Here is a 23,074-nt window from a genome sequence, read left to right as displayed (position 1 = left end):
TAACTAATGCCTGATCTAATGCCTGATGATCTGAGGTGCAGCTGATGTAATAATAACAGAAATAAAGTGTACTAATACATTTTAATCATCCCCAAACAATCCCCTGCCCTGATTCATGAAAAAACTGTCTTCCACAAAACTGGTCCCTGGTGCCAAAAAGGTTGGGGACTACTGGTCTAGGCCATGTGGGATGCTTCAGTTGGTCTTGAAGAGAAATGGCCAAAATGAACTCCCAGATACAAGAGAGCAGAGGGGGACCTCCAACACGCCATCTAATCTTTATTCTGGCCACTTTATTTCTCTTAGGCAATTTCAGACCACGTTCTTTCTCAAGGCAACCTTCATGGGCTCTTGGTTTATGTGAAGCTCACTCTCAACATCTAAGCCTTTTATCCTGTTCCTGGTTAGTTAAGTCACATCTTCTTCATACCATATTGTTCAGGGTTATTCATTTCTTAACACAGATGGAACGTTTTGCAAGTATCTTTGTTATATTTCATCTTGTGAGATTTGGTTTATTGTATCATTCTGACAAGCACTTATTGAGCTGGTTCCATAATCCCACCGTTTTTCTATCCCTCTAAACCTCGTGTGAGCTGCAGAGCAAATAAAGCCACCTTCCATGTCTTCATCTAAGTCTACCACAAAGGACATGACAGTGGCTTTTGAGTCTCTTTTCCCCTTTAAAAGCATTTGACTGGAATATATGAAGGCATCTTTATTTTTATTCTGTACTTGCCTTCCTTGCCAGCTGTTATTTTGTATGTCCCAGTTATTTGTAGATGTAGTGACCTGAAACAATCATCGCTTTATTGATGCTTGCAGATGATGGCTCAGGAATTTGGACAGGGCACAGCAGGGTGGCTTGTCTCCGCTCTGTGATGTTTGGAGTCTCAGCTGGGAAGATGTGAATGGCCGCCGGTGACTCAAAAAACTGGGAGCCAGAATCATCTGGAGGCTTCTTCACTCACACGCCAGGCACATGGGCTAAGCTAGGGCTGTCCCCTGAGCACTGACATGTGGCATCTCCACATGGCTCAGGCTTCTCACAGCATGGGACTGGGTCCAAGAAGAAGCATCTGGAGAGAGCATTCCGAGAGAACCAGAGGAGAAGCTGCCTAGTCTTCACTGACCTAGTCTCACATGTCACAAAGCATCTTTCATTGTGTTGATTGAAGCAGTTACCAGCCTGTCCAGATGTAAGGAAAGAGGCCCCTGCACCCCATCTATCAGTGGAATAATGTCAAAGAGGTTGAAGTCATGTTTTAAAAAACCACATCTAACTGGCATCTGATTAACAGCTTGCCAAATCTATCAAGTCTTATAAAATGAGAATACATTTTTGTTAAGGCTTTCTTCAGAGAGAGAAAGGAAGGAAAAGCCCATAAAAAGGCTACGCATTTGTAATACTTGACTCATATGGAGCTTCTGTTTGCTTTCACGTGTCAGCTTTGGAGACACGTCTAAAGATCAGTAGAATACTTAAAAGCATTACATTTGCTGGTGGTTCAGAAAGTTAAAAAAAATCTGCCTGTAATGCCGAAGACCTGGGTTCTATCCCCGGGTCAGGAAGATCCCCTGGAGAAGAGAAGGGCAACCCACTCAAGTATTCTTGTCTGGAGAACTCCATGGACAGAGGAGCCTGACAGACTATAGTCCATGGGGTCGCAGAGTCAGACACGACTGAATGACTAACACACACTTGGTGGGTTGTGTACATTACAGTGATGTGTGATAGTCAAGGTTCTAATGAACTATGCATATAATTTCTGCAGTTCATCAATGCCGTCTTCATAAGTGGTCTGATGCTCAATCGTAAACATCGCCACTGGTGCCAAGCTGCTGTTGAAACCAGGAACTCCAACTCACCACAGGTGGGGGTGTCCTGTATGTCCCAGGAGAGCTGATGGCTCATGGCACCAGCCCTTCCTGAAACTCTCACAACCCTCAGAATTAAATTCTGTGGGAAGAAACCCTCAAGAGCAACAGGTGGTTTGTTTTTTTTCCCACTTCACAAATAGCTCATGATAAGTCAATCAGAAAAGAAAAATACGAGGGAAAAAGATGAAGAGTGAAGGGGATGGTTTCCAAACAATTCTTAGAGGGAATTGGTATAGTAACATGATAAAGACATTGGAAATAAATTTAAACTAAATTTTAACCTAAATGGTCGGTCTAAGCCAGATTTCATGTTTTTTTGAATCGTGACATGAGGGCTTCCCTGGTAGCTCAGATAGTAAAAAATATGCTTACAATGCAGCCGGCACAGGTTCAATCCCTGGGTCTGTAAGATCACCTGGAAATGGATATGGCAACCCACTCCAGTATTCTTGCCTGGAAAAATACCAGAGGAACCTGATGGTCTACAGTCCATGGGGGCCCAAGAGTCGGGCATTTAGCTGACTTAGCTACTAAACCACCACCACTACCACCAGATTTCATGTTTTTAATCATTACATGAAAGTACCATTCAGGAACCTCCTCAAGGGAGTCTGCACATCAGCAACAGCTGGACAGTTTTAGAAGACAACTTCCAAGAGGCCACAGGATCTGCCTGCTGCAACAGTGAACAGACAGCCTCATCTTCTACTGACCTCTTCTTTGATATTGAACGAGCATCATGATGAATTGTGCATTGGTCAGCTTGACCAGCCAGATCTCAGAAATATGCCTGCTTGAATGCCTGGATGTAAGAACCATTGTTATTTTTCCCCTACAGTTTGTTATATGTCGATCCTCAGTGCCACCTAGTCGCTTCTAGACAAACATTCCCCTTGGAGCATATGTTTGAGGGGGAAGGCGTATGTTCCTGAAAAGTTCTGTGATGAAAATGTCATTTAAGATTCCAAGTGCTCCCTTTAAGAGATTCAAGATTTAGCAGATCATTTTAATTAAAGTTCTCTAGACAGGAGGCAGAAAAACAAGATTGACTGAAATGAATATAACCTGCATGGAGCAGTGGGGGAAAAAAAAGCCCATGTGGAGAGGTAGAGTTCTACTACATATTCTCAGAAGGAAATCAATATGGAGTCCACAAACAAAGCGTGGGTGTCCAAAGATAAAGTTAAAAATATCACATCAAGTGGCTGGAGGCATAGGTTTGTTTGAAGAAATACATCTTTATTGTCTTACAAATTCACTTTAGACAAGAGATTCGTTTTTTATTTCCCCACTGAAGGACATGCTGATTATTGTCCTGCGGTTTTTCAATTAATAAGTTCACAGTTAACAGTTTTTAAGTACACTGAATCATGTAAATTTCCATATCTCAGCAGCTAATTTATTTGTTTATTGTGGTATAGCAGGCACCGCATGAATCTGGTTTTGAAATCAATTCCAAGTAAAGTGGATGATTTTTGCAGTACAGATGAAATGAAATGAAGACCCTCAAACCTCACGGCCCAAGCCACTGCATCCCGGAATGGGATTCAAGTTGCCATCGTGAGCTGAACAGGGAAAGAATCCTGTGTTCATAACCCCACTGATAGAGTGGGAGGGTTGAGACCTGTTTCTATGTGACTACCTGTGATTCACTTCTATCTTTTATTTATGATTACACAATTTTTGCTTTGAGAGCTCTTAATGTATTCACAGACACACAAACACAAGGATCATTAAGTTACAAGCTGGGTTTATTTGCCATTTACAGCGAGCTCAGATAGTATGGCTCCACTGAGCAGCATTTGAAATTTAAGATTATATTAGTACGGCAGCATTTCCAGGTCTCCTGTACCCTGTCCCAGCCCCAGGCATGCACAGGGGATCATCTTCTGACTTTAGGAAGCTGATTCTTCATAGAATGCTTTAGGATTCATGAAGGATCCTTTTCAAAGACCAGATGTTACAGAAGTTTCTCAGAGAAGAATTAGGAAATGACTTAGCAGGGAAGTGATGGAAATAAAGAAAGGGCAGGGTTAGAAAAAGGGAAAGTAAATGGAGAGAAAAGACTCTGATGCTGGGAAAGGTTGAAGGCAAGAGGAGAAAAGGGTGGCAGAGGATGAGATGGTTAGATAACATCACCGATTCAATAGACGTGAATTTGAGCAAACTCCAGGAGATAGTGGAGGACAGAGGAGCTTGGCGTGCTGCAGTTCATGGGGTTGCAAAGAGTCAGACAGGACTTAGCGACTAAACAAAAGCAACGAAATGGAGAGAAGACACAGAAAGCCATTTTAGAAAGTTCTGACACTCTTCTTTAAAAAAAAAATCTCATAACGATGATCTGTTCCTTTGCAAAGAATCAACGTATGAGCACTTCAATCAGTAGAATGCACAGACCTTGAAGAAAAAGTGACACAAAAGCACTGAGAGATAAAATTGAGTAAAACGTCCTCAATTTGAAAAATTCCAATACACCCTTGAAATTGCTGTCAACTGAGAGAAACCTCACAGCCATGCAAACTGGAATTTTCTTTTCCTGTGAGTTCATGAAGCTGGTGGAATTGCACATCTGAATGTATATGCTGGTGTTTATACTGGCCTTGAATGTGTTGATCTTGGAGACTATTCTTACATAACTTATTAATGTTAACATTTTCTCCCAATGCAATATGAGCTACCATAAGTGTTTGAGTCCTAAAGCAGCTTGATTCCTTTATATTTAGTGTTCCATGAATATAATGAGGAGAGCCCATTTCTGTCCTTCCCCAGAGCTGTCATTTAAAGCAGCTCCACCTTACACATGTTTGCCCCATCTGTCTCCCTTTAAGTCTGCCTTTGTTTTGCAGCAGGAAAAAAAAAATGGGCAAAATGGAGATGAAAAACACAGAAACCACCATAGATTGAAAAATATTTGAATCATGCCCTTAAAAGTGGTTTAATTTGGGATTCTTGGAAAAATAAAATTCAGATGCAATTAAGCTAAGCACGAGTGGATCTGGTTTCAAGACAGGGACTAGCTTTTTCCAGAAAGCTGGACACGCTCTGTTGTTGCTCCCAACCCTTGGGTATGTGATGCAGTAGAGTTAATGCCTCCTAGTAAATCAGGCCTGGAGAATTGGCCATTCATCCTGAACGCCATAGGGTGCCAGGACACAAGGTTAGCCATCACTGTTTGCATATTAAGGCACCCCATTCTGACTCTGAGGCAGAGATCATAAAATCTGCAGTGGAACTAAGTATTTCTTCAATTAAAATATACCTGAACCAACATGAAACCAGTCATAGCACTCTTCAGTTGCCTTCATCTCAAGTCCCCGCTATCTCTGTAGAAAAAAGACTGAACAGAATGATTTGGCTCAGTGGACCTCTGTTGGCAAGGAATTTGGGAGATAAAAGAAATGCCTATCAGATTCTTTTGAACTCTAGTGCTCTAGAAGTGGAAATTCACCGAGACCGTGGGTATTGACTGTTCTTGATCCACTCGGCACAGGTGCACTGCTAACACGTGAATCATGACACAGCAGCCTCCTTGTGTTGACCGGCGAGGGAGGCCTCTTAGCTCATGCTGCTGTCTATTTGCTCTGTGCTTTGCATCTTGAGAATTCCTACAACGGTGTCCACTGTGGAGGTGGTGGGAGGAGGTACTTATGCTACCTGCCAACTAGATCCTCCACACAGGTTACCAACTCACACTACATCAGCCAAGACCCAGCTGCCTATAGGCAAGGTGTTGGTGGGTCAAAGTCCATCTGGATGACATCAAATTCAAATCTAGGATGGCCCATCCATGTGTGTTAAGAGACTCACCAATCTGTTCTAAGCAAACATTTGTGATGTGAAATTTCAAATTCTTTTGTCTTATATCACTTAATAGATGACTTAACCATCTAGAGGAGATTCTTTTTTAAAAAACATTTATTTATTTTATTTGGCTAGGTCAGGTCCCAGCTGTGGCACTTGGGCTCAGTAGTAGTACTGAGCACACAGCTTCAGTAGTTGCAGCATGAGGCAGGTGGATTCTTAACCACTGAACCATCAGGGTAGTCCCTAGAGGAGATTCTGAATCGAGACTTGGTGTATTTTCATGAGTATATATATATTTAAAATAATTTTCTTCACAATTTTTTTATTAAATGTATATATTTTTAATTTTATTTATTTATTTTTGGCTGTGCCGGGTCCTCATTGCTGCATGGGCTTTTCCCCAATTGTGGCGAGCGGCGGCTACTCTCCAGTTGTGGTTGATGGGCTTCTCATTGGCAGTGGTTTTTCTTGTTGTGGAACGTGTAGGCTCTAGGAACGCAGGCCTCAGTAGTTGTGGCCCATGGGCTTAGTTGCTCTGTGGCATATGGGATCTTCCCAGCCCAGGGATGGTAGTCATGTCCTCTGCACTGGCAGGCTGATTCTTATGCAGTATGTCACCAGGAAAGTCCTGGGGCATACTCTGCAATGCCGTCATTTGCTGTTTGGTGAGTGGCTAGATTGTTAGTGACCTTGTTAAGGTAGAGATGGATGGAGTTGAATAAGCACTTCTCAATAACTCAATTTGCCAACATCAAATTGCAAACATATGTTGTATCATAGAAAAAGCTAGAGAATTTCAGGCAAACATTCACTTCTACATCATGACTATGCTAAAGCCTTTGACTGTGTAGATCTCAACAAACTGTGGAAAATTCTTCAAGAGATGGGAATACCAGACCTTCTTATCTGTCTCCTGAAAAACCTGTATGAAGATCAAGAAGCAACAGTTAGAAATGGACATGGAACAGCGGACTGGTTCCAAATTGGGAAAGGAGTACATCAAGGCTGTGTATTGTCACCCTGCTTATTTAACTTATATGCAGAGTACATCATGCGAAATGCCAGGCTGGATGAAGCACAAGCTGGAATCAAGGTTGTCAGGAGAGATATCAATAACCTCAGATATGCAGATGACACCACCCTTATGGCAGAAAGCAAAGAGAAACTAAAGAGCCTCTTGATGAAAGTGAAAAAGAATGAAAAGGCTGACTTAAATCTCAACATTCGAAAAATGAAGGTCATGGAATCTGGTGCCATCACTTCATGGCAAACAGATGGGGAAGCAATGGAAACGGTGACTGACCTTATTTTCTCGGGCTCCAAAATCACTGTGGACAGTGACTGCAGCCATGAAATTAAAAGATGCTTTCTCCTTAGAAGCAAAGAAATGACAAATCTAGACAACATATTAAAAATCAGAGATATTACTTTGCCAACAAAGGTCCTTATAGTCAAAGATATGGTTTTCTAGTGGTCATGTACAGATGTGAGAGCTGGACAATAAAAAAGGCTGAGACCTGAGGAAATGATGTCTTCAAACTGTGGTGTTGGAGAAGACTCTTGAGAGTTCTTCGGACTGTTCCTTTTACAGAAAGGAGATCAAACCAGTCAATCCTAAAGTTAATCAACCCTGAATATTCATTGGAAGGATTACTGCTGAAACTGAAGCTCCAATACTTTGTCCACCAGATGCGAAGAGCCAACTCATTGGAAAAGACCTGATGCTGGGAAAGAGTGAAGGCAGGAGAAGAAGGGTGTGACAGAGGATGAGATAGTTTAATGGCATCACTGACTTAATGGACATGAGTTTCGGCAAACTCTGGGAGATGGTGAAGGACTGCAAAGCTTGGTATGCTGCAGTCTGTGGGGCTGCAAAGAGTTGGACATGACTGAGCAACTGAGCAACAAATAACTCAATATTGATGTGCAGGTGGTGTAGAAAAGGGTGCTCAAATGAGTATACAAGAAAGTGAAGTCTCTCAGTCGCGTCCGACTCTTTGTGACCCCATGGACTGTAGCCTACCAGGCTCCTCCGTCCATGGGATTTTCCAGGCATTAACACTGAAGTGGGTTGCCATTTCCTTCTCCAGGAGATCTTCCTGACCCAGGGATTGAACCTGGGTCTCCCACGTTGTAGGCAGACACTTTACTGTCTAAGCCACCAGGAAAGTCCTTTGGCAGGTCGGTTATAAACCCTTGACAGGGTATCTGCCATAAGCCATATAAGGTCAACGTAGAACTGCAGAGCAGGGCTCCTCGCTTGCTTTGCACAGGGCATATCATTCATTCGCAAATGCTTCCTATAACTTCAGAATAAAGAAGTGGTTTCTGCCACATGCTGGGTGAGATTAATGGGAATAAATGAATTTAGTATTTTTACATGGACAAAAGAACCTCTCAGAGTCTGTGGGCTTAAGGAATCAGGATTAGGTGTCCTTTTGTAGTGAGGGGGATGAAGACTGAGGCAAACACTCCAAGAGATATAGAATCCAAGATATAACTGGTAGGTTGGTTCAAGAAGTCTAGAAAAAGTGGGAATCAGATAGGCTTATTCTTAGACAACAGGCACTGCAAAATCCATGACTCAGTCTAGCCTGCATGGTCTTGAAAAGCTCTTCCTTCTGAGAGTCTAGGATTACAAAATAGGTAACAAAATAGGGATTAAAAATTACTTAACAGAAAAAAGTTTACAAAATTTCTGTGAGGATTAAATTTGATGAGTGTGAAGTGCATCACACAGTGCTTGACACAAAGTAAGTGTGAATTATGGCTATTGTTCAGTTCAGTTCAGTTCAGTCGCTCAGTCGTGTCCGACTCTTTGCGACCCCATGAATCACAGCACGCCAGGCCTCCCTGTCCATCACCAACTCCCGGAGTTCACTCAAACTCATGTCCATCGAGTCGGTGATGCCATCCAGCCATCTCATTCTCTGTCGTCCCCTTCTCTTCCTGCCCCCAATCCCTCCCAGCATCAGAGTCTTTTCTAGTGAGTCAACTCGTTGCATGAGGTGGCCAAAGTATTGCAGTTTCAGCTTTAGCATCAGTCCTGCCAATGAACACCCAGGATTGATCTCCTTTAGAATGGACTGGTTGGAACTCCTTGCAGTCCAAGGGACTCTCAAGAGTCTTCTCCAGCACCACAGTTCAAAAGCATCAATTCTTTGGCGATCAGCTTTCTTCACAGTCCAACTCTCACATCCATACATGACCACGGGAAAAACCATTGCCTTGACTAGACGGACCTTGGTTGGCAAAGTAATGTCTCTGCTTTTTAATATGCTATCTATGTTGGTCATAACTTTCCTTCCAAGGAGTAAGCGTCTTTTAATTTCATGGCTGCAATCAGCATCCACAGTGATTCTGGAGCCCCCAAAAATAAAGTCTGACACTGTTTCCACTGTTTTTCCATCTATTTCTCATGAAGTGATGGGACCAGCTGCCATGATCTTAGTTTTCTGAATGTTGAGCTTTAAGCCACCCTTTTCACTCTCCTCTTTCACTTTCATCAAGAGGCTTTTGAGTTCCTCTTCACTTTCTGCCATAAGGGTGGTGTCATCTGCATATCTGAGGTTATTGATATTTCTCCCAGCAATCTTGATTCCAGCTTGTGCTTCTTCCAGCTCAGTGTTCCTCATGTTGTACTCTGCATATAAGTTAAATAAGCAGGGTGATAATATATGTTCAAGCTGGTTTTAGAAAAGGTAGAGGAACCAGAGACCAAACTGCCAACATCTGCTGGATCATGGAAAAAGCAAGAGAGTTCCAGAAAAACATCTATTTCTGCTCTATTGACTTTGCCAAAGCCTTTGACTGTGTGGATCACAATAAACTGTGGAACATTCTGAAAGAGATGGGAATACCAGACCACCTGACCTGCCTCTTGAGAAACCTGTATGCAGGTCAGGAAGCAACAGTTAGAACTGGACATGGAACAACAGACTGGTTCCAAACAGGAAAAGGAGTACGTCAAGGCTGTATATTGTTACCCTGCTTATTTAACTTATATGCCGAGTACATCATGAGGAAAGCTGGGCTGTTGGTAGGTGTTTATTAATAAGATAAAGTGAAAGTTAGTCACTCAGTCGTGTCTGACTCTTTGTGACCCTACAGACTGTAGCCCACTAGGCTTCTCTGTCCATGGAATTCTCCAGGCAAGAATACTGGAGTGGGTTGCCATTTCTTTCTCCAGGGACTCTTCCCAACCCAGGGATTGAACCCAGGTCTCCTGTATTGCAGGCAGACTCTTTACCGACTGAGCCACCAGGGAAAACAGATAAGATAAAGCCATTCTATTAATATAGTCTAAAGACTACAGCCATGAAATTAAAAGACACCTGCTCCTTGGAAGGAAACCTATGGCAAACCTAGACAGTGTATTGAAAAGAAGAGACATCACTTTGTCAACAAAGATTTGTATAGTCAAAGCTATGATTTTTCAAGTAGTCATATAGAGACGTGATAGTTGGACCATAAAGAAGGCTGAGTGCTGAAGAATTGATGCTTTTGAACTGTGGTGCTGGAGATGACTCTTGAGAGTCCCTTGTTCTGCAACTAAATCAACCAGTCAGTTCTAACGGAAATCAACCCCTGAATATTCATTGGAAGGACTGATGCTGAAGCTCCAATATTTTGGCCACCTGATGTGAAGAGCCGACCTATTGGAAAAGACCCTGAGGCTGGAAAAGACTGAGGGCAGGAGAATAAGGGGGCAACAGAGGATGATATGGTTACATAGTATCACCAACTCAAGGGACATGAGTTTGAGCAAACTCAGGAAGATAGTGAAGGACAGAGAAGCCTGGCGTGTTGCAGTCAATGGGGTCGCAAAGAGTCAGACATAACTTAGTGACTAAACAACTACAGCAAATATATATGCTATAATTGTATATTATGTATGTTATATATTATAAATGTTAATTATATTAATATACATGATATGTTGAAGTGAAATGAAAGTTGTTCAGTCGTGTCTTTGGGACTCTGTGGGAGAGGGTGAGGGTGGGATGGTTTGGGAGAATGGCATTGAAATATGTATATTATCATATGTGAAATGAATCATCAGTTCAGGGTCGATGCATGTTACAGGATGCTCCGGGCTGGTATGCGGGGATGACCCAGAGGGAGGATAAGGGGAGGAGGGAGGCGGGAGGGGGATTCGGGAGGGGGAACTCATGTACACCCGGGGCGGATTCATGTCAATGTATGGCAAAACCAACCAATATAATATTGTAAAATAATTAGCCTCCAATAAAAATTTAAAAAATAATAAGTAGGATAAGGGAACTGGAAATAGACAAAGAAATATTGAAACTAGACACCTCCAGACTTGGCAGATGCCTGAACTGAGGTTCTCTGCAACTCTTTGCAACTATACAGTCCATGGAATTCTCCAGGCTAGAATACAGGAGCGGGTAGCCTTTCCCTTCTCCAGGGGATCTTCCCAACCCAGGGATCAAACCCAGGTCTCCCAATTTGCAGATAAATTCTTTACCAGCTGAGCCACAAGGGAAGCCCAAGAATACTGGAGTGGGTAGCCTATCCCTTCTCTAGCAGATTTTCCCAACCCAGGAATCAAACCAGGGTCTCCTGCATTGCAGGCTGATTCTTTACCAACTGAGCTAATATTGTCTAATACACAATACATATTATAATTTATAGATATAATTATTTTATTATTAAAATAGTTTTTTACAAGGAGAAAGAATAATAGTTTGGGGGGTCCTGGGAGAATTTCTGACTAAGCAATTTTTTTTTTACAAATGATGGTCACGAGGAAGACTTCCTAGTTACCCCCAGGCTGGACGCTTCTACTCAGCCAGTGCTGTTCTCCACTATGGTGAGATTTTTGCTCTGAGTCTTGAGTGTCTCAGAGAGGAGAAGGAGCCAAATGAGGCTTTTGGACACGTCTGAGAGCCTCAGGGAACCTGACTCATACGGTCTATGGCAAGCTGCCTGGTCCGCGGACATTTCCAGGTCGTTTGGAGGCTCCATGTGGGAAAGGAGTCAGTTCTCCTTCCCACAGTATTTAAAACTCTTTCCGTCTCCCAGCTGTGCCTAAAGTGATAGGCCCTGGGATACCCACCAAATACATCAGCTGGCTGCATCCTCCTCTCCTAGGATTTCTTTACTCCACAGGTGGGGAAGGGAAAAGCCTATAGGTGGCCCTATAGAAACACTCAGTATCTAAGCTGAGTAGGGAAACATCCTCCCCAGAATAAAGACCACCTTCCTGAAAGCCGGTAGTGCTTCTCTAGTGCTGAGAACAAAGGCATCCCAGTATATATCTTTTATTCCATCAAGTAACCAAAGCTTGTTCATAGCCCACAACATGATGTTATAGAAGAATCTAGGGTGCTGAGAATGGGGTTGGCATTGTGGCTGGATGGTAGAGGGGATGTGTTACAGGGGATGCAAATAGTAAAAATAGTCATAATATCTGCCCCCAATAAAATTTCAATCTAGGTATCCTCTATAGCTGCAGTGCTCCCTGATAACCCTAAAGCTTTGTTTTATCCTAAGTGACCCTGCAATGTTAGGTGCTAAATTGGCATCTTCTGTTGAACCTACTTAAAGTCCCCATGTTCAAGTTTAAAGGCGTCTCATGTTGTAATCAGTTACCTCCCTCAGATGGGATCCCCTGTCTGTTCATCATGAAGGAAAAACCAGAAACATCTTTAATTCCTCTTCCTCTCTCCACCTAAGTTCAGGCATCTGCCAAGTCTGGAGGTGTCTAGTTTCAATATCTCTTTGTCTATTTCCAGTTCCCTTATCCTACTTATTATTTTTTTTATTTTTATTGGAGGCTAATTATTTTACAATATTATATTGGTTGGTTTTGCCATACATTGACATGAATCTGCCCCGGGTGTACATGAGTTCCCCCTCCCGAACCCCCCTCCCGCCTCCCTCCTCCCCTTATCCTCCCTCTGGGTCATCCCCGCACACCAGCCCCGAGCATCCTGTAACATGCATCGACCCTGAACTGGTGATTGATTTCACATATGATAATATACATGTTTCAATTCCATTCTCCCAAACCATCCCACCCTCACCCTCTCCCACAGAGTGCCAAAGACTGTTCTTTACATCTGTGTCTCTTTTGCTGTCTCGTATACAGTGTTATCATTTTCATCTTTCTAAATTCCATATATATGCGTTGGTGGGCATGTAAACTAGTACAGCCACTATGGAGAACAGTGTGGAGATTCCTCAAAAAACTGGAAATAGAACTGCCATATGATCCAGCAATCACACTCCTGGGCATACACACCGAGGAAACCAGAATTGAAAGACACACGTGTACTCCAATGTTCATCGCAGCACTGTTTATAATAGCCAGGATGTGGAAGCACCCTAGATGTCCATCTGCAGATGAATGGATAAGAAAGCTTTGGTACATATACACAATGGAGTATTACTCAGCCATTAAAAAGAATGCATTTGAATCAGTTCTAATGAGGTGGATGAAACTAGAGCCTATTATACAGAGTGAAGTAAGCCAGAAAGAAAAACACCTACTTATTACTTTTATTCAAACTGCTCTCTCCATCTTCCTCTTTGATTTGATCCAATTCTATCTACCTCCAAGTGCTAGATTAATCTTTATAAGGAATTGACTAAATATGCTCAAAAAGGAAAAGTCACGCTGCTGAAAGTGAACAATTTACTGGTATGAAAAACACACTTTTATAAAGTTGGCTTTGTTTGTTGTTGCTGAGTAAGTTGTGTCTGTCTCTTTGCGACCCCATGCACTGCAGCACACCATACTTCCCTGTCCTTCATTGTCTCCTAGAGTTTGCTCAAATTCATGTTCATTAAGTCAATGATGCTATCTAACCATTTCATCCTCTGCAGCCCCCTTCTCCTTTTGCCTTCAATCCAATCAATTCATCAATGTTTTGCCACCATTGGATGGATGCATACAGCTGAGTTTCCGAACCCTTAATGTTTGACATATATGGTAACCCCACTGAGGTGCAATGGCCTCAGTCTGGGACACCAGTCCCTGATACTGTCAATTTTAGAGAAATAAACATTTTGATCATGGCACTAAACATGTAAACATTTAGCAAAGATTGTGGTCTGGGGACCCAAATAGAATTAATTTCAAACTCTATTTATGCTATTTACAAACTTCAGGCCTTGGGAAAATCATTTTGCCTTGATGAGCTTGAGCAATTGTTTCTGTTTTTCTGTTTTAATTTATAAAATAGGAATAGTAATGCCTGCTTAACGAGTTGTGAGCATATACACATACATATACAAAGATAGAAATTCTAGTGCACCTAGTACATAGTGGCTACTTAAATAATAATTATCCTTACAAATATTGCAGTTACCTTTGGGATCACCTTGTTGTTTGTATCTTAACCCTGAAATTGTAATATTCACTGGGCTTCTCCCCAAATATTATTCTTCCCATGTCAGTTTTAAATAGCAGTTTCCTTTTCTGCCTCTGATCCCAAACCAAGTAGAATTGCTGCAAAAATCTCTTTCAAAGTAGAGGAGAAGAGGCTGTCCATTGCTGACCTTGGAGTCACCTTTGGCATTTTCTTTTCACTAGAGCAAATAAAGGGAAATCCTGAGCCACTTTCCTGCAGAACTTGTTTGGACTTGCTCCTCTGTCACCTCTTTCTTCCTACTAATAATCACCCTTTTCCTCTCTAGAGAAATAGTTCTCTCTAAGTGCTTGAAAATGTATTAGGATAAAAGAAAAATCCAGCTCCCTTCTCTTGAGCAAAGGACAACCAGCCTCAGTGAAAACCCAGATTAGTACCAAGGCGAGAGGAGAGCATCCTTTTTCCTGAGAGCACCTCCCCTCTGAAGTCATCTTGCATTCTGGTGAGAGCTTATCCTGATGAGCTCCAATAGGCTGGAAGAAAAGGAGAAGCAGGAGTGATGCAGGAGAAGCTTCTAGGCTACTAGAGAGTGGAGACCTTGAGCTCAAGGCTCTAGTCCCTGACCTCTCTATGCTGGAGGAGCCCCGGGGCTGGGAGCTGTGCCCAAGCAGTGAAAGATGTGCCTTTAGTAAGCAAGGACCTTCACCAGAGTCCTCATCCTCTTCTGGGCAATAAAGACATGTCCTTGACTTGGCTTCCTTTCAGTTTACTGATGTCAGCGCTGCCTTGTCTTCTGTCCAAACCCCATCCTGCCATCCCACTGAGTCACTATAATTTAAGAGGGCATGGGGGTGGAGAGAGTTGAGCCAAGGAAGCAGGAGGCCAGTGTTCTGTTTTTGCTCCACCGCCGACCTTCCATGGGACCTTGGACCCAATGCTTAGCCCCAAACCATTCTTGTCTCTTTATCGGCTGCAACAGAGGTCATAGCAAGTAACTCACCCAGCCAGGACGGTCTCTCTGAAAAGCAGATGAGCTCATACAAGCAAAGGTATAGCGTGATGTGCGAGGAGGAGGCATTTTTATGATGTGCTTTTACTGAAACTATTTCCTTTGCTCTCAGATGGGACTAATAATATGAGCGCTCTTCAGGGGGGTGTGCTTCAACTAATAAACACATGATTCACCCCTTAATAAATAGAATAGGAAGTGTGTGTAGCAATCAGAACCCAGCAAGCACAGTTGCTAGTAGCCACTGTTTAGAAAACAACAACTGGAATCTAGACACTGCAGGCCTCTTTAATAAATATCGTCTTAATTTTCTGAACAATTGAAAATCTTAGACAGAGGAAGAAGCCTGTGGACCAAAGTTCGAAGGGGAGGATGGTCAGGAAGCTGAGTTTCTGAAGACACATCTTTATTTAGCATCTTGTTCTCACAGCCAAGTTATAGACACCCAGAGCTCATGCGATGCATTGTGAGAGCTGGTACAAGAAGCAGGAGTGGAACCCTAGCTTCACCATGTGCAGGCCACCTCAATAGAAAGGGAGATGATTGAAAAACTGAAAATCGAAATAAAAGAATACCGTTATTAGTATCCAAAACATGTAGTACTTAGAGACAAATTTAACAAAATATATGTAATACCTGTAGACTAAATAGCATATGACAGACCTAAGAGAAAGGAAGCAAACTGTAAACAAATGGAGAAATATATTATTTTCATGAATTGGCAGATTTAATATTATTAAAATGACAGTTCTCCCTATTTGGTCAATAGAATCAGTGCTATCATAATACAAATCCCAATAAGCAAGTGGATTCTGTTGATATTATAAAAGCAAGGGTCTTAAAAAAAAAGCAGTTTTGAGAAAAAGAGAACTAGAATAAAGCTGAAAAACCCACGTTACAAGATTTCAAACATTACTATAAAGCTACAGGAATCAGGAAAGTTGAATACTGGCATAAAAATAATATGTATGTCAATGGAAAATAGAGAATCCAGAAATACTCTTATTCTTATATGGCTCACTGATTTTGAAAGAGGTGCCAAGGTAATTCAATGTGGAAAGGAGTTTCTGTTTAAAAACGTATGTATGTGTGTTGCTGTTTAGTCACTAAATCATGTACAACTCTTTTGCAACCCCATGGACTGTATCCCACCAGGGCTCCTCTGTCCGTGGGATTTCCCAGGCAAGAACACTGAAGTGGGAAGCCATTCCCTTCTCCAGGAGATTTCCCTGACCCAGTGATTGAACCTGTGTCTCCTGTATTGTAGATTCTTTACCAACGAACCACCAGGGAAGCCCTTTTGTATGTATTTGTGCATTTATGTAAGTAGGTATCTATTTATTCGTCAACTTTACTGAGGTAATATTCACAAATACAATTGTGTATATTTAAAGTGTACCTTGATTGACATAAGTGTACTGTATGAAATGTTGCCACAATCAAATTAATAAACGTATCTATCTCTTCACGTTGTTACTATTTCTGTGATATATTCTGAGGGTTTTAGGAATTCAGAGAACTGGAAAAGCATCCTCAGTTGGGTAGTCAGATAAATTTTTATGAAGGAGATGAAATTTAAGTAAGCTTGGAGCAAACTTCATCCCCGTTAAACACTCTTTCTGGGACCATTAGCCTATCCCTCGGGTCATTTCAGGCTCTTTCCTCCAGAACCCACAGGAAAAATGGGGTTATTTCATAACAAAGCTGGTGGTGTGAGGGTACACCTGAGAGAGTTTAGTGGAGAAATATGTAAAATGGGCATCTCTCCGGATCACAGCTGCAAGATTTTGCAGGGGTCCAGAGAACTGAGCCTCGTGCTTTGCAGTGTGGTTTTGTCATTTTACACTCTTCTTGCTTGCTCTGCAGCTCAGCCTGCCACAGGAATATCAAGATCCTGGAAGTTACAGAAACAGACTCTCAGGAGGCAAGCTTTCTTGCTAGATCTGGTAGAAAGAAAAGGAGTCATGTGTACCAGGAAAGATGGCAACTCTATAAGGAGGCGTCATTCGTAGAGAGTATGCTAGAAACATAGCATGCTCTGTCATCTTCTACCCATCGGCTTCATTAGGCTTCTGTCTGTGATAGTCAAGGGGAAAGAACTCTAAATTGAAACTGGGCAAATATACTTTGCCCATTAATATCTACTTTGCAAGTGTATCAGAGCTTTCCAAAGCTAATATTTCTCTTTCTACTCATCATTATCAAATCTGTTATTGGTTGCTCTCACTTCAAAGAGGTATAGATAGCAGAATGGGTGTATCTCCCATTAATATATGATAGGCATAAACACAGCTCATCTTCACTCAGTGGTGGACCATTTAGAGTAGCTGAAAATAATTACTGCTGTTCTTGGGAAGGCTTGCCTTATTGGACAATAGGATAATTCCAAATTTCCACAGATTATAGATGATCACATCTCCCAAATGACCTACTCTAGTATCCTTCAGTTCAGTTCAGTTGCTCAGTCGTGACCGACTCTTTGCGACCCCATGAATCACATGAAGCCCCAAAATCTCATTAGTAAATTAAAGAGGTGTTTATAGGACCTGAAATTAGTTCTACATATACTGCATAGAAGAAAATAACATATTAGTCTTCTCTTAAATTCATCAGAACAGCCAATCTGTCTGATGGAGAGACGGGGCCTGAGAGAAAAGATGAGGGATGCTGACTCCAACCCTGTGTGTTTACACCGACAATGCCCGCCAATGGACCAGACTGCCGGGAGCTAGAACACCGAGGCTCCTGCACCGTGATTCAGTCTGGGAAAATTGCTTAAGGTCCTGCTCCCCGGTGATGGTGACGGTGGCGGCAGTGCTTGTTCTTCGGCTTCTCTTCTCCCCCTCCACTCTCCCTCGCTTCCTTTCCTCCCCTTCCTCCTGTTCCTCCTCGTCTCTTTCTCTTCCTTCTTCTTTTTGTTCCTTTTCTTAGTCCTTATTCTTCTGTAATTTTTACTCTGTGGCTTTGATCCTAATGCCATGTTTATCTCTTGAGATTAACAACAGCTATTCACTTCCCTGAGTTTCTTCCTTTTAACTTTGTAAAGGGCAAGATTAGATTCCTTTTGGACTCTCCCTACCTTGGATTTTTGGGACATGAATTTTAAGCTATTATAGCTCTGGTTCTAAGCACCAAAGCTTGGGGTCAGTTACTTTTCTGGCTTCTTTCTAGATTAGAGGGTAAGGAGCTGAAGACACAAAAGAGAAAGATTCAGAAGTTTTAGAAGGCACTGGAGAGATCAAGCAGAAACCTCCCCGTGTGAGCAAGAACATCAGACCCAAGAGAAGGTAGGAGACAGCTGTGATCTGGGATGCCATGTGGGTTAGGGTTCTGTTTGGGAATCTGAGCTTTATCACTCAGAAAAGAAAGAGTTGAGTTTTGTCTTTCAAATTTCCCCAGTGGTGCAATAAGTAGCTTTCAGAAATGAACACATAAGCAGAAGGCCATACAACAAAAGAAACTATAAAAACAATACCATGCAAAGAGTAAGGCATTTCTTAGATGTAGGAGATAAGCATGATTAACCCTGCTCTCTACTTCCTCATCTGTGAATTGTGTGTCATAACTACCCAAGCTACCTTATGGGGCAACAGAGATAATCTCATGAAAGAAAGGATATAAACGTGTTTCACAATACATTTGAAGAAGGCTTTGATTTTTTAGTTGGAGAAAAACATTGACTGCAGACTTCCTTTTCTCACATCAAATCCATCATAACCGTGGAAATGAATGCATATGCATTGTCTTACTTGGAAAAAAGAGAGAACAGGAACTATGAGAAATCTTAAAAGAATGTAAATGAAAATCTGCAGAGGGACCATCAGCCAAGGAACAAGGCTGGAGACCAGGACAGGCCTAGGAGGAAGCCATAACATACAGACGGGAGAAGCACTAAATGAACTTCCTGCCTGGGGGTGGTGGGAGCTGAAGGCAAGCGGACAACCAGGAGGGTGATTCACGTGATACCTCAGAGGGAGGGGTCAGGTTTACCCCTTTGTTCAGGGTTTACCCCCTGACATTTGCTCTCCCCACACTACAAGCAACAGGAGTAGACACATCTGACTCATATAAGAAGAATGACTGTCAGATCTTATGAAAGAGAGACCTGGCAGAATCTGGGCTGGCTTGCAGCTCCCAGAAAGTACGGAGTTGCACCATATGGAGGATTAGATGCTGAGATATCCTGTGCTACAGTTGTCCCCCAAATTACCCTGGCAGTCAAGTCAAGCAGCAATACAATAACGGCAGTCAGTGGACTAACCTAGAACCTCAACTTCAGAAACAGGTGCCTGGGGATCTTCTAATATTTGATGAAATTCAATAAAATGAAAGAGAAGCAATGCCATCAACAAATGGAAGAACTTACATGAAGACTACAGAAACAATGGAATAATTAGAAGAGGACTTAAAAAACAGACTAGCATCAGGTTTCCCACCAAGTAGATTAAAACAAATATTGGGCAATTTCTTGTATGGAAAAGAAATAATTATAAATCTGTGTGGCCAACACCGTTGGTTTTCTATATAGTTATTTTATTCTCATCTCTTGCTGACTAATAAAATTCTAGCATTACTTAGAACAGCAACGTATGCACTTAAAAATATTCACTTCCTCAAAATCCCTCAAGATGAGGATTGGCCATGTGACACAGAAATAGAAGCAGAAAGTTATTTGGGCTGTGTTCCTGGAAATAAGTTATTTTCCCAATAAAAAGGACAAAATTGCCTTGTACATGTTTTCCTTATCCTTTTCCTTTTTTCTGCCTGGAACATAGACTTAATGATTATTGATATGTGAACCATTTATGACACAGAACTAAAACCACATGGTGAAGGGTCTGGATTTGTAAAATAGAAGATTTTGGTGACTTCTTTGAGCCATTGCAATAGCATAAGACTCCCAATCTCCAGCTTCTTACTACATTAAAAAGATCTCTATTCTGACAAGCCTCCCAAACCAGCCTCATTGATCACATGGCTATTCATGCAGCCAGATGTAATTCCTAATTTATAGAAGCTAGTCTTCTCTACCTAGCTAAACTATCATTTAAAGACAGACTACAATAAAGAAAAAAAAAACATTTTCAGGGAAATAACGAGAAGCAATGGAGAAAGCAGTTGCATTACTTGAATAATGTTAAAAACGTTATAATAATACAAAATGATATTAAATGCAAGGTGATCTATAGTTTTACTTGTCAAACTTGATCACTAAACCTTTAAATGACTTTTCAACTATATATACCATGAGAGTGAAGTTTTATAGTTAAAAATCATGTGATCTCATACAGTCTTAATATCGGTTCAAAATATTTAATACATTCTATCTTCCCAGGAAATAAGTTAAGTAGAGATACTGATGGAAAAGAGAGAGAGAGAATGGAAGAGAAAAAGAGGGAGGGAGAGAGAAAAAGAGAAGAAAACTCTGTATTTGCTAAACCCTGAGCTACTCCCCCAATCTGTATACTGACTCATCAAAGACCCTAGAGATATTTGAAAGGCTATAATAAAATTCAACACTCGTTCACCCTTGATAGCAAACTCAGAAAACAAAATATGACCTATCAGTCAGATCCCTGCTTGGAGATGATAATAAAGATGATGAGGAGAAGGAGCAAGAGAAGAGGAGGCAGAGGATAGAAAGTATGACAAGAGTGGCTACAACATGCTTATGCATGCCAGGCTCTTTGCTCTGTGCTTTACAAGCATTGTCTTTACCTGTCCAGAGCCTCTCTGTGCTTTGCAGTTGAGGGTTTGGATCATTCACATGTCAAAAAAGAGGCAGGTGAATTCAACAATTCAGCAACAGATTTAAGCAAGGATGAGAAACTCTGCAACAATTTCTTTGTTGGGAAAAGTTGCAAGACATGGAGACTCCCAGTTGCTGGGGTCATGTATTGGAGCCCCTTTACTCCTCTGCTTCCCATTTGCTTTTATGCTGGATGATAAATGAGTCTCTTTAAAACTCTGCCTCATGGAGATGATTAACATCTAGATTCTGTTGATTTTGGCTGACTGGGGAAGAAGAACATGGGCAAACAAGAACGATAGAACAAAGATGAGTAAAGTTGAGTTCTAACGTCTAGCTAGAGGAATATTTCTCTCTGGACTTAAATGCCTACCAAAATGCCTACCAAATTAACTTGCTATATATATCCTTCTATGTAAAACCCAGAAGGAAAAAAAGCGTGAAATACAGCAGAGGAAAAGGCAGAGAGCCTTTTGTGCAAGAGAACATTTGTTCATTCTCCTTTGCTATTCCTATAACATGATACTCCATTGCTATTCCTCCTAAAAGATTAACTAAAACTTTATCAGGGCTTTGCTTCCCTTTCTTCCCCTACACTGTCATCGCCCACCTTTGGTCGGGGTGTGTGGGCGTACCTATGCTGTATTCTCTAGCTCAACTTTACCTAGGTTGCCAGTCATCAACAATGTTGGCAATTTCACATTTGCATGTTAAGCAACTCCTTGACTGATGGGTAAGTGATCCTGTGCATTACTCAGAGGAGTCTTGCAACAAGGTTATAGACTCTACTTTTCCTAGTATAAAATTTAAGTGGATTTAGTGATTTCATAGTCAGAGTAATTTTTTCCTAAGATTTTGAAGTCTACTCCATATTAACCTAACTCTCTGTTCAGCTGTTCAAGTTGGTCTTATCTCCTGGTTGCCTACATTCTCATGTCCTTCCCCAGCTAGGATACTCTTTCCTTGCTGTCTGGCATTAAGCCCGACTTTCTAGCTGCCTGTCCAGTCCAGATGGCTTGAGTTTTGAGCCCTGATTGACGATTTGGATTTGAGATGCTCCTCTCTGTCCAGAGAGCTCTTCTAGATTTTTCACTCTTTTTTTACTCCTATAAAATTAACATGGTGGGGTAGCTCACATGGTAAAGAATCTGCCCACAATGTGGGAGACCGGGCGGGTCAGGAAGATCCCCTGGAGAAGGAAATGGCAACCCACTCCAGTATTCTTGCCTGGAGAATCCCATGGACAGAGGAGCCAGGTGGGCTACAGTCCACTGGGTCGCAAGGAGTTGGACACAACTGAGCAACTAACACTAACACATGGGAGAAACATTGGATTTTGCGGACATCGAGGTTTGAAACATGCTTCTGATGAGTGGTTTTTAAAAATTTTATTAGGATATAGTTGTTTACACTTTTGTGTTAATTTTTGCTGTACAATGAAGTGAATCTGCTGTATGCATCCGTATATCCCCTCCCTCTTGGGCCTCTCTTCCATCCCTCATTCCATCCCTCTAGGTCATCACAGAGCACCAAGTTGAGATTCCAGTGTTATACAGCAGCTTCCCACTAGCTGTCTATTTTACACAAGGTAGTGAATCCCAGGGACGGGGGAGCCTGGTGGGCTTCCGTCTGTGGGGTCACACAGAGTCGGACACGACTGAAGTGACTTGCAGCAGCAGCAGTATATATATGTAAATCCCAACCTCCCAATTAATCCCCTGCACCCAGTGTCCCCATGTCCATTTTCTGTGTCTGCATCTCTATTCCTGCCCAGCAAACAAGTACCATTTTTCTAGATTCCACACATGTGTTAATATGAGTTTTGAAAAGTCACTTCACTAATCTGGACAAACTACTTTTCTGATAAATGATGAATTTGGCCCGGCTGGGTAGCGTGGAAGATGCCTCAAGCTACAGCATCCTTGGATACTTGTGACTGGTTTTCTTCAACATGACTTCATCAAGTAGCTTCGATATAAAGAGATTATGCAATTGACGTTGTTTCAGAAATGATGCATCCTCAAACCTACTTTGGTTGGAGAAATGAAAGTGAAAGTGTTAATCTCTCAATCATGTCCGACTCTTTGCGAACCCATGAACTGTAACTTGCCAGGCTCCTCTATCCATGGGATTCTCCAGGCAAGAATACTGGCATGTGTAGCCATTCCCTTCTCTAGGACATCTTCCCTACCCAGGGATCAAACCTGTGCCTCCCACATTGCAGGCAGATTCTTTACCATCTGAGCCACCAGGGAAGCCCTTAGTTGGAGCAGGCTATGTGTAAATAGGTCT

The sequence above is a fragment of the Moschus berezovskii genome, chromosome 15 (assembly GCF_049115385.1).
Source record: "Moschus berezovskii isolate FMDL1 chromosome 15, NW_MosBer_1.0, whole genome shotgun sequence".
NCBI lineage: Eukaryota > Metazoa > Chordata > Mammalia > Artiodactyla > Moschidae > Moschus > Moschus berezovskii.
This window is presented reverse-complemented; position numbering follows the sequence as displayed.